This window comes from Symsagittifera roscoffensis, unplaced genomic scaffold (genome assembly GCF_963678635.1).
Source record: "Symsagittifera roscoffensis unplaced genomic scaffold, txSymRosc1.1 SCAFFOLD_159, whole genome shotgun sequence".
NCBI classification, from domain to species: Eukaryota; Metazoa; Xenacoelomorpha; order Acoela; family Convolutidae; genus Symsagittifera; species Symsagittifera roscoffensis.
Genome location: NW_026971345.1, coordinates 101,676 through 114,049, shown reverse-complemented (window position 1 = coordinate 114,049; position 12,374 = coordinate 101,676).

Sequence of the window (12,374 nt, the reverse complement as noted above, 5' to 3'; positions counted from 1 at the left end):
ATAAATTCCACACCAACAACGCAAGAAACAAATGCAAAAAATACTACAGAACAACCAAATCAAAGTGTCAAAACAAAATGCTTAAATACAAACCACATCTATCAAAATATACAAAAAGAACAACCCAAAGAAAAAATTTGGACAATACCATTTCTCTTAGAAAGCCCAAGAAACAAAGAATTTCAACCACCAGACCTTGAAATAGATTTTTTAATTGATTCAGGAGCAGAATCAAACATAATAAACATTCCCACATGGAATGAAATAAAAACTTTACACCCAAAGCTAACACCTCTTGAAACCTCCAGTAAGCTAGCAACAGCACAAGGATCAACATTGATAAACTACGGAAAAATCCAATTATTTCTCCTCCCCACCAGAACAATGGAGCAAAGTAAAATTCTAAATAAGCCATTTAAACAAATATTCCATATCACTGATATTAAATATAATATCATTGGAATACCATTTATTTCGAAGTATATACCAACAATTAACATCCTAAATAGTAAAATATTAATCAAAGATAAATATACAAAAACAAAAGAAACATCCTTAACATTTTTTCAAAGATTAAATAAACAACCACCATTCTTTTCAAAATTCTATCCGATATTTAACCAACAAAGAAAACACCTGAAACCACTATCAGGAAACATCTATAATTTTTCAATCAAACAAGTTCACCAATATGATAAAGAACAAAACAAACAAAAATTTTATATGTCAGATTTTGAATTCAAACCTATTCACAAATTCTTCAAAATCACAATCTCATCCATAAAATATTTGAAAAATTCGAATTCAGATATCATTTCCTTACATGTCTATAACAACACACCTTACCAAGTAACATTACCTTTAGGACTTTTAGGATATTGTGAAACCAACGCTACAATATCACCAATACCCGAAAAAGCCTATCGCGTAAATAATATACTCCAATTACTAGATATTTGCCAATCTACAATTCTTAATGAAGAATTATCTATAAATAATATAATAAGTAACGAAAACAGAAATACGGATTATTTCACAAAAACTCCATATTTCAAACCTACATTCAACATAAGTAACTACACAGAGGACCAACAGAAATTTTTAACAATGTTTAATTTCCAACATTCACAAATAACACAAGACGAATTCGAAAAGTTAGCCAAACAGCTAATTAAATATTCATCAGTCTATGCAACATCAAAATTCGATGTTGGCAAAATCAGTTCATCACTACATCTCCCATTAAAACCAGACGCAGTTTTCAAAAAACAGAGAGCAAGTAAAGTACCAATTCACTTACATGATAAAGTAAACAGATTACTCGATATTTTAGAACAATACAATATTATATCACCAGTTAATAAAGAAGAACAACCAAAAGGCAACACATTCATCAACCCCGTTATCATTCTAGCTAAAGGAGAATCATTAAAAATCGTTCTCGACGCTAGATACCTCAATTCACTCATAGACGAATCAAAATGCAATTGGCCCATCGAACCAACACAAGTTATTTTAACAAAAATAAATGGCAAATACTTCACAACCGCCGATATGAATAGTGCATACAATCAAATGCCACTAGATGAACAATCACGACGTTTAACACAATTTGTTATCGGAAACCAACAATATGAATTTAACCGCTTATTCTATGGAATATCCATAGGACCAGCAGCATTTTCAGCTTTTATGAGCAAAATTTTTAGACCACTAATACTCAAGAAAAACGCAATCACCTATCTAGACGATGTTTTTATGCAATCACAAACAAAAGACGAAATGTTCAATGTTTTAGAAAAATATCACCAAATACTTCAGAACGAAAATCTGAAGGCCGCCCCCGATAAATCACACTTCTTTTTGACAAGAGTTAAATTCTTAGGACATAATATAGAAAGAAAAACAATTACTCCACTGAAATCACGCATTGACGCTATTCAAAAACTTCAACCACCAACAAATAAAAAGAAAATCCAAGAATTCCTTGGAATGTTAAACTTTTTAAGTAAATATGTTTATAAAATGCAATTATATCTACGACCATTTTACAACATCCTTAGACAACAAAATAATTTTGAATGGAATACAGAACATCAAACACGATTCGAAGAAATAAAGAAACTTTTAACTGAACAAATTTCAAACACAATTCCAGACCCTGATCAACCATTTTATGCAATGTGCGATGCTTCGAACTTTGGCATCGGCGCAGCACTATTACAATCACATAATGGTACAAATAAAATGAACCTGATATCAGCAAATTCCCGATTATTCACTCAAGCAGAGCTACGACTCTCAACTCTAATGAGAGAATGTACAGCCATAATATATACACTGACAGAATATGAATTTCTGATACTTGGATCAAAACATCCAACAGTTCTATTCACAGACCATAAACCAATCATCTTTCTCTTTACACAAAAATCTAACCCAAACCACCGAGTTTACAGATTTCAACTAATTCTAATGAAATTTCCAAACTTACATATAGTTTGGACTGCAGGAAAAAATCGTGCATTACCAGACACCTTAAGTCGAAATACACCACCTGAATTACTTACACGAAAAACAACAGTTGAAATACCCAAAAACATAAAATTCTACCTTGCAGAAAACGAAACATCACCCCGATTGGAATGCAAATATGCAGTTAAAACTGATATTGAACAATCACAAATAAATAATTTACAACATTTCCCACTTTATTTAGATTGTCAAAATAATCATTATGAAGTTGATTTACTCGGAACATCAACTTTCAAACCAATCCCATATTCTCAATGGATAAAAAATAACACCCAACAAAAACGAACAAAACAACACCCGCCTAAAAAAGACCATTTTCCACTAATAGAAAAAGAAGATTTAACTGATAAAATAAATTTATCAGGACCACAAACAAATGATTCAAAATACACAATAAATCAAGTTTTTGACCTTCACGACCCACTTGATACAATACCCTTATCTAAATTAGAAATTGAAAACATTTTTCTCCCACCAACAGAAACGATTACAATTTCAACACTGAAACAATATCAAAATCTTGACCCGATAATTAGACAACTGAAATCATGGCACAAGTATAAAACTAAACCTATCAAAGCAGATTCAACCATTCTAGGAAATAAAACACTCCTCCGATACTTTCGCAAATTTAACAACACAACAATTAACGAAAATACAGACCTTTTAGAGTATAACCTGAATGAATCTACAGTTCCATGTCTCCCTTTAAGTATGATACTTATAGCTTTTAATATTTCACATACACAAAATATTAAAGGACACTCTGGATCAGAAAAAACATATTCAAATTTTATACAAAATTTTTACTTCCCAAATGCACCAATCTGGATAAAAGTACTATGCAATGATTGTATAGTATGTCAGCTAAATAAACCTTACCCAAATCAAAAACAAATTGCACAAAAACAAGATTTTAAAGGACAAAGTTTGTACTTTAATCATCGTATCTCATTTGATACTAAAGGACCAATTTCACCCTCATCAGAAGGAAACTCCTACATTATGGTAATTGTTGACGCATTCACACACTATGTAGCACTTAACCCAGTACCACATTGTAATGCTTATTACGCATATACAACACTTTATGAACACTGGATAGCAAAATTCGGACTACCAGAAATTTTAGTCACAGACAATGGTACAGAATTCATAAATAATGAAATAATAACACTATGTCATTTATATAACATTAAACACAAACCACGTACATCTCATGCACCTTGGACAAACGGCTTAGTCGAAGGTATGAACCGTTCACTACAAGAATATCTTAGATGTATCATCAACGGAAATGATACAAAATATACCGAATGGTCAGCAGATGTAAAATTATTTCCCTTAGCATATAATTCACAAATTACGACAACTTTAGGAATGTCACCATATGAAATGGTTTTTAACCAAAAGCCACGCAAACCAATAATGTTTACAGCAAATTCCCATAAAAACGCACAAGGTTATTGTAAACCAAATAAAGACTCAATTTGTTATAACCTACCTTTACATACACACGATGAAGATCATTTTCATCACCCACAAATTCTTAAATTAGCCTCCGGTACACACACCGAATGGATTTTAAACAGAGATAAAAAACACAATGAAATTTATCAAAAAGTAACAAAAAAGTTATTACAAAGGCAAAATATTAATGAACAAATAAATTCACGCTTTACACCAGCCTCCGATTTAAAAATTGGAACATTTGTTTTAATACCCAATTTTAATACTCAAAAAGGAATTTCAAAAAAGTTACAACCCCTTCGTAAAGGACCATACCAAATAATTACAAAACCCACTGATGTCACATATAAAATCATCGACTCAGACAAAAAAGAAATCGTTCAACACCGAAACAACCTATTACCTTATTACCCAAAAGAATACGCACTCCGCGAATTAACCCAATTATATTCCTTCACAGGATTAAAAATAGTTCAAAACGAACCACATCTGAAAAACACAGAACAAAATGATAACCCCACCGAAAATCAAAACACAAAACCCACCGCTACCAAAAACACTACAAAAAATCTAGACCATAAAGAATCCCAAAAGCAAAGAAAAAATAGAAAAATGACAGAACAAATAATACCCCAAGAAGAAATAGACAAATCAGAACATAGAAAAACAACAAGACTCCGAAATCAACCACGTAAAAACTACAAAATGTTCATCCCCCAATCTAAAATATTAAAGAAAGTAGAATTTAAAAAGTAATTTTAAGATTTTATACTTCACAATCTTGAAACCTCCGTAACATTTTTCATTTCAATTTTTCAAAATAACATGCTCACAAGCACGCAATAATTCTAGTTCAAAATAGACCAATAGGATTCATCCAATCCGCCACTTTCTCTAACTCAAACTAAGATAAATTAGACGAATAATCTAGAACTCCAGGCACATCTCTAACTATAACTTTACAACCTCCAGGTCAAAAATAAGCAAACCACTCCAAATTGACAACTAAAATAAATATCACCATAATACCGTACCCCTCCCTTATCTAATAACCCAAAGATCAACAATATTTCCCCAACTCAGACCACGGATACCCCCAAAACAAATTTGATAACTTAGCCTAAAGTAACAAAATGAAGATTTTAATTAGCCTAAAGTATAAAAATCTCACCATACCCCGGATCATTTGACAAACAAAAATAAAGAAAAAGACGACCTCCCAGTCACCATAAAAATTGCCCCCAACAAATTTTTACAAAACTCAACCCACTTGTCAAAAAACTAATAAATAATTCGACCACACTAGAAAATCGCCTCAAACAGCAAAAAATATTCGACCAAGAGATCATTTCTTAAATGCTCTTCTCTCAAACAGTTGCTCAAATACTTATAAATTTTAAACATTTTTTTTCAATACTTGAAGCCTTTATAATATTTCTTTTTGATATACTTGAATCTTTTCTAATAATCCTAATCATTTTTTGTAACATTTTTTTAATTTTCTACACTATACTCGAACTATTCCTCCAACTTTCCAAAACCCTTGAATATATCCACAGGTACGATTTTAACAACTTGTCTAAATGATACGAACAATTTTCAGTAGAACTGATATCTTTTTATTGTTTGTAATTTTCATAACATTTTTATCATCCCTCATTTTGACCATCTGTAAATGTATAAAGAAAGCAATCCTCACATTTGCCCTAGCAACAATCCTTCTAATTCTTTTTTTGGAAGAATATTATAATAAACACAAAATTTCTCACTAAAGTAACAATTCAGAAAACCATCAAAAATTGCTACCCAACAGTCACAGAATCAGTCTTCACCGACATCATCCCAAGATAATCCAACACCATCTTCAACTACTCAAAATCCTCAAACATCTACACGAATTTCTTTTCAAGACAATCCATACACTTTTGAAGAACGACATGCTCGTTTATCAGAACCACTAGAACCAGTTCAACGACAAGCACCTTTAAGCGAACCAACATATAACCTATACCCAACACTACCACAAGAACTAAGTAGAATAAGAAATCTTAGTCAAAACCAAAACACAGTCGAAATAAATAGACAAATTATACATCCTCGACGAAACAGAAATCTCCAAACTCCCCGAGTTCACTTTGATATACCTCAATCCCCATCACAAAACACTCCAGAAAACCCCATTGGTATCTTACCAGAAACCCCTACGCTTCTTTCACAACGTAGCACCTCAAGCCTACCATCAGATTACTTAGGTTCAACACCAACATCTGAACAAATACGTGAAAATCCCTTTAACCCCCCAAACCAAGCATCACGACTTCCATATTGGACTACACATTCATTCACACAAGGTGAACCAAATTTAGTCAATGACCCCATAGACATTTCTACAGATACAACATCTTCATCACTACCAGAAACATTATCACTACCATCAACACCATCAATAAGCCAATTTTCACCACTACCTTTTAATTTAAATTTTCCAAATAATCTCGACGCCAGATATCGAGAACAATCATCAATAAATATTCCTTTAAGATTAGATTGGAATACATTCACAGCACCTCCACCATTATTTGGACAACATCAAGAAAGTAACCGCCTTCATAACTGGGCACTTAATAGATTACAATATCGCCAAGATATTCACAACGATATCCGTGATCACAATATTCAAATACTCCAACAAAACAGTTTACAATTAAAGTTTGAAATCACAGTTAAGTTAAATAATATTACCCAACATCCCTACCCATTAAATCCACCTAACATAACAGCTCAATCACTACCACCACCGTTTATAACTACTGAAGTAATATATAAATACGACAGATATACCAAAAACACAATTGGTTACATTACATTTTATAACCCATACTCAGGATTATCATACACATGTATATTCTAAAATTATTAATTTTTCTCCAACTCCTTTTTCTAGTAACCTCAAATCAAAACATAAACCCTTCTCCCCGTACAGGACCACAAGACTTATTAGTAACACATTACGATTGCGAAGAAAATGAACAAAAAACACTACATAAATATGCAATAAATCAAGTATCACAATGTGAAACAGAACCACAAGCTATAGAAACCACAGATGTAATAGCAACACTCTATTCAAAAGCCCGAGCAACAACAGTTACAGGTTATAAATTCACAGCGACATTTTCCGAAAAGAAAGTACATTGTTCGCAAGTCTCGAACGGAAACAAAAACCGACTTGATCATGAATCATTCTATCAAAGTAATATAGAACGTCTTTTACATCTCAATCCCGACGATTGTAAAAATGAATTACTTAGACTAAACATCACACAAAATAAAAACTCCCAAAGAAAGTTAGTTAATTTTCAAGTTTTTCCAGACTCTGTACATCAATCACAACTTGAAAGACACCAAGGACATATAAGACTAGACGAAAAATACCCGTATAACGGCGCACACGGACGATTAACCTATGATCTACATGATAAACATTGGATACCACACATTGGTATAAATGACCCATCAAACTGCAAAGCAGACACAAAAAATAAAGGATACCAAGAAATAATGTTTTTTGATTGGAAAATACAACTCGAAAAAATACAACTAACACGAGATTTATCTGATAATACAATGATCTATCAAGGAATCCGACTACCTTGTAAAAATGATCAAGGATATTGCGACCCTACAACAAGAACACAAGCAACAATTGTTTGGTTCCCCGAAGATACATGTACAACATTTCAAGTAGCAAAAATACACGCTCGTATGATAAAATTTCACGAAAAATATTTTATACAATCAATTCCATATGAACAAGTCCATCCATCACGAAAACTAAGTTCTAATTTTAGAAACATAGACAATATAGAAAACAAATTGACACGTTTCCAAATATATCAAGAAACAGAACTTGTATGTAAATACAGGAATCCACTTCACAGAACACAATACTCTGAAATATTAGTTGAATACGAAAAAGGATTCGACATGACCACTGGAAAAGTAAAAATCGACCCATATGCCACAGGTCATCCTCTAAACGAAGGAACATCCTATATACCAGTTAATTTTGAAAAAAGCAACGGACAACCTGGTGGACATCTAAAACCTTATGACACCAGAAGCACACGCTTACAAGAATTATCACTAATGAATACTACATATTTCGGTAATATCCACTATGATATTCATTTAGATATGAAACTAGATTACACAATTAGCCGAATTTTTCAAGAAATGTCACTCTCCGAATTAGAAACACTACACCAACTATGCGAATTAGAACGAACACAAATATTACAATCACTTGCATTAGCAGTATTAAAAATACCCTATGCAGGATACTTATTATCAGGAAATAGATCAAATTTTTTAGACTACGAAGGAAACATCTTATGGTTTTATACTTGTACTAAAAAAGTATCACCATTATACGTTTTTGAAGATAAACGATGTTATAAAAGAATCCCTATCTTTTATAAGAATAAAGTACATTTCGTGGATACACTTTCACGAAGAACCTATTTCTGGGATACCGCAGTCCCATGTGGATCAGAAAACAGCCACAATGTAGTACAACTAAACCCTGATGAAAATAAATATTATCTTCTCACTCCATATCCCACATTAATGCAATCACTCAAAAAATTTTCACCAGAAAGCATTCGCGCTATTGCTCGAAACCCAAATATAGACTTACAATCAATAGGAATCTATTCAAAATCAGATATTCAACATCACATTAGAACACAACAATTCCAAGAATTATTAACACAAATGGACACAATACAAAGACAATCAATAGACCAAAATTTACGCAAACTTGCAGAAACCGCAGGATTTGCCGATATCTACACGCAAGACTACAGCGGATATTTTAAAGACATTAAAGATTATATATATCTAAACGGCGAAAAATACCGTCCCCAAGATATATCACCAATTAACATTTTTAGCTTTGTTACACTCAAGAATGAAATCCTTGATTTTCTAGGATGGCCCTACTACATCTTAGAAAAATTGACTATTTTATACGCAATGTTTAACTTTATTGGATTTCTTTTCTCACTTTTAAAAGGAATCTACAACACATGTGCTATACACACACAAGTAAACAGACAAGCAAGCGTAGCACGCATACTCTTTGCAGGATTTTTTGGAATTTTTTCCACATCAATAAACAAAATTCTTTTAGACGCACAAATAAAAGAATATAACACAAAAATAACAACACGACAAAATACATACGACGAAGAACATAACAATGTCGACACACAGCCAACGGCACCACAATTACCACCCCTACCAAATAACCATCCACTATCCCTAGTCCCACGAAATTTTCGAAACTTAGCCATCACACATAATCCAAATTTTCGACTCACCACATCACAAAGTCCCATTCAACATATAATGACACACCAGTCACAAGATGATAATACTTATGAACAAATTATTGAACAGCCCCATACCACCGCTTTTCAATCTCAAAATAATAATTTTTTTAGCCCACGATGAGCCGCCAACTTGGATCACTACATCGATCAAATTCCCATCCAACCAATCTTACCTCTCCAATCCCAATCATACCACTTTTTGCTTTTCCGCCACCCGATTTTCCATCTAGCAATGTAACATCAGGCATGAATTCCGACACTAACTCACATATTTCAGTTTTATACTCCATCTCACAACTAAATAACCCGAATATTGAAACCCCCGATGAATTTGCCGACTCAGAACCATCCCCATCCAATAATTTTCATAACCCTTCTAATTTTTCTCAACCTCCTTTTCAACCCATATTATCCAATAACCCTGACCCAATCACTCCAACACCCTCTTATGCTTCCCAAGTTACCCCAACCTACTCCTCATACCATTCTGACCAATCATCTCATTCTCCAGACACCCCCCGAATCTCCCCAGAGCTAGATAATTTTATTACCCTCCAACAACAACCCTACCACCTTAACACCCCGACCATAAACCAAATCTCCTCCACTACAGATTCATCCAATCCCCCTACACCCTCTTCAAATTATACTGAATCATTAACACCATCATCCACATCCACTATATCTTCACTAAACACTAATAGAGCTTACCGCACTTTTAAAAGAAAATTCCCCAACCATCCTTTCCCAGCAAAACCAGGAACAGCCCGTGAATACATCAACCACCCCCAGCATACTAACACTAAAGAATTTTTAGCTATCACTTTACCCTCATTTCCACAATACACTTTAAACACCCCTCACGACGCTAACGAAACACGCAACTTTGTAGATGAATACGTTTTAATGCCCACTCTCTCTTGGACCTCATACTATCATTTCACTAACCCCCTTCGCTTACCTTTATCCAACACTTCCATCGATATAGAACGAAACAAAGACATGCTATATCAACTAACTACACCACTAACCGCCAGACAGTTTACTTACGTTGGATATAAAAAATCACTAAAAATACACACTGCACCTAGAGCTAATGAATATACACTAGAATACTACGATCACAACATCATCAGAGCTAACCAAGATCAATTCTTAGACGACGATCGCTTCGCTAATCCACAAATCACCGAGAAATTTTTCATCAAGACACCATATGTATTTACACTAAACATCTTCGACCGAAAGTTTGATCACATTATTTCAGAAGCACTAACAAACACACAAGCATACGAAAGTTTTAAAGAACGCTTCCAAATCTTTTCACTAACCTTTCACTTCCTTGCACCACACGAAAGAGATTTGCACTGCTCACATGATATTATGTTGCGCACTAAACAAACACATACATACAGTTACTATCGTTTCATCCAAAATCACTTTGACCTCCACACACCCTCTAGACAACCACACCATCGTTTTCAATTCATCAATTCAAAATACACTTCACCGTATTTCCTAAATTTCACATATTGTATTAAAGACACTAACCTCCATGGTATTCTTCGTAATTATGACCCCATAACCCAAATGTACATTTTCTGCCCCATCACCAAGACCTTCAACGCCGAAGAATCCCGACCCTTCCTTATCCCGCACGAGTTTGTACAGCCTATAGAAATCCCAATTTTAGAATTCATCCACAACACTAAATTTAACCACAAATTATATAACTTAATCCAAAACACACCTTATGAGTTTGCAGTAGGCACTGAAGAACTAACCACTATTAAGGCACTTCAATTGCTTTGGCCACTGCTTCAGACTAAAAATATCATCCGCATTCTAGCAAAACTACTAACAACTTCAGAACTAATTCACGACATCTTCCCCCACGGTTTTTTCCCCGACGACTAACAGGTAAGTATGAATTAAGTAAATATTACTAACTAATTACAGTATTAAAAACTCACCATTCTTTATTCATGTTTTCATTAGATTTTTAGCTTTCATCCGACAATCACCTACAAAAACCACAAAAGAAACAATAAAAATCACAATTTTCATCAAACAATTTTAAAAATTCTATTAATCTCTTACACTTATAAACTTCTTAAATTAATATCAATGCAGTAAATTTATCTATAATATTTTCCCCAAAGCAGTAAATCTAATAATGATGAAAATTTGTAACTTAAAATTCCCCCATAACTAGCAGTAAATTTCCGAATTCTATGTAGTAAATTAAATAAATGCAAATGCAGTACTAACCTTTTGATATTCTCATTCATTCGCACAATATTCTATCCACACTCGCACAGCTCGCCCACGAAGAATTGTTTAAAATAATGAATTTCAGTTTCAAGTTTTCACACTCAACAACTCTAACATATAATAACATGTTTCAAATTTTCCTTTAACCCGGTTGGAAAGGAATCATATACTAAACAAAACTAACCAACGCAGCTTACTAAATACCACAAATCATAGAATAACAGCATGACTTAGAAAAGGAAACCAACGGTACCCAAACCGGATTAACCCAGTTTAAAACTGGATAATTTATTCTTTTGAAGACTATTACAAAGTCTTAGAAAGAAATAATAAAACACAAAAAAGTCGAAAGACAAACCCATACCACAAACAATTTGCTTTTTGGAAAAAGTACATAACCAACAAGACATAAGTAAGACCACAACAAACCCAACATAAAACGTTGTCACATAACAGGACCCCTCACAAAAACCGCATGAAATCATACTCCCACCCCTGGCCTAACCCACCAGGAAGGACGTCCTGAGCATGCTCTATAGCCGGCCTAACCCACCGCGCTACACCCACGCTTTGTGACCACACCTTTATTTTTAATAAGAGCTACTCAAGTGTGAGTAACTCTTCAAAATAACCGAACTAAAACAAAAAGCTTTTGTGAAAACAACTAACTAAAATCATTATTAAAAAATATTAAACTAA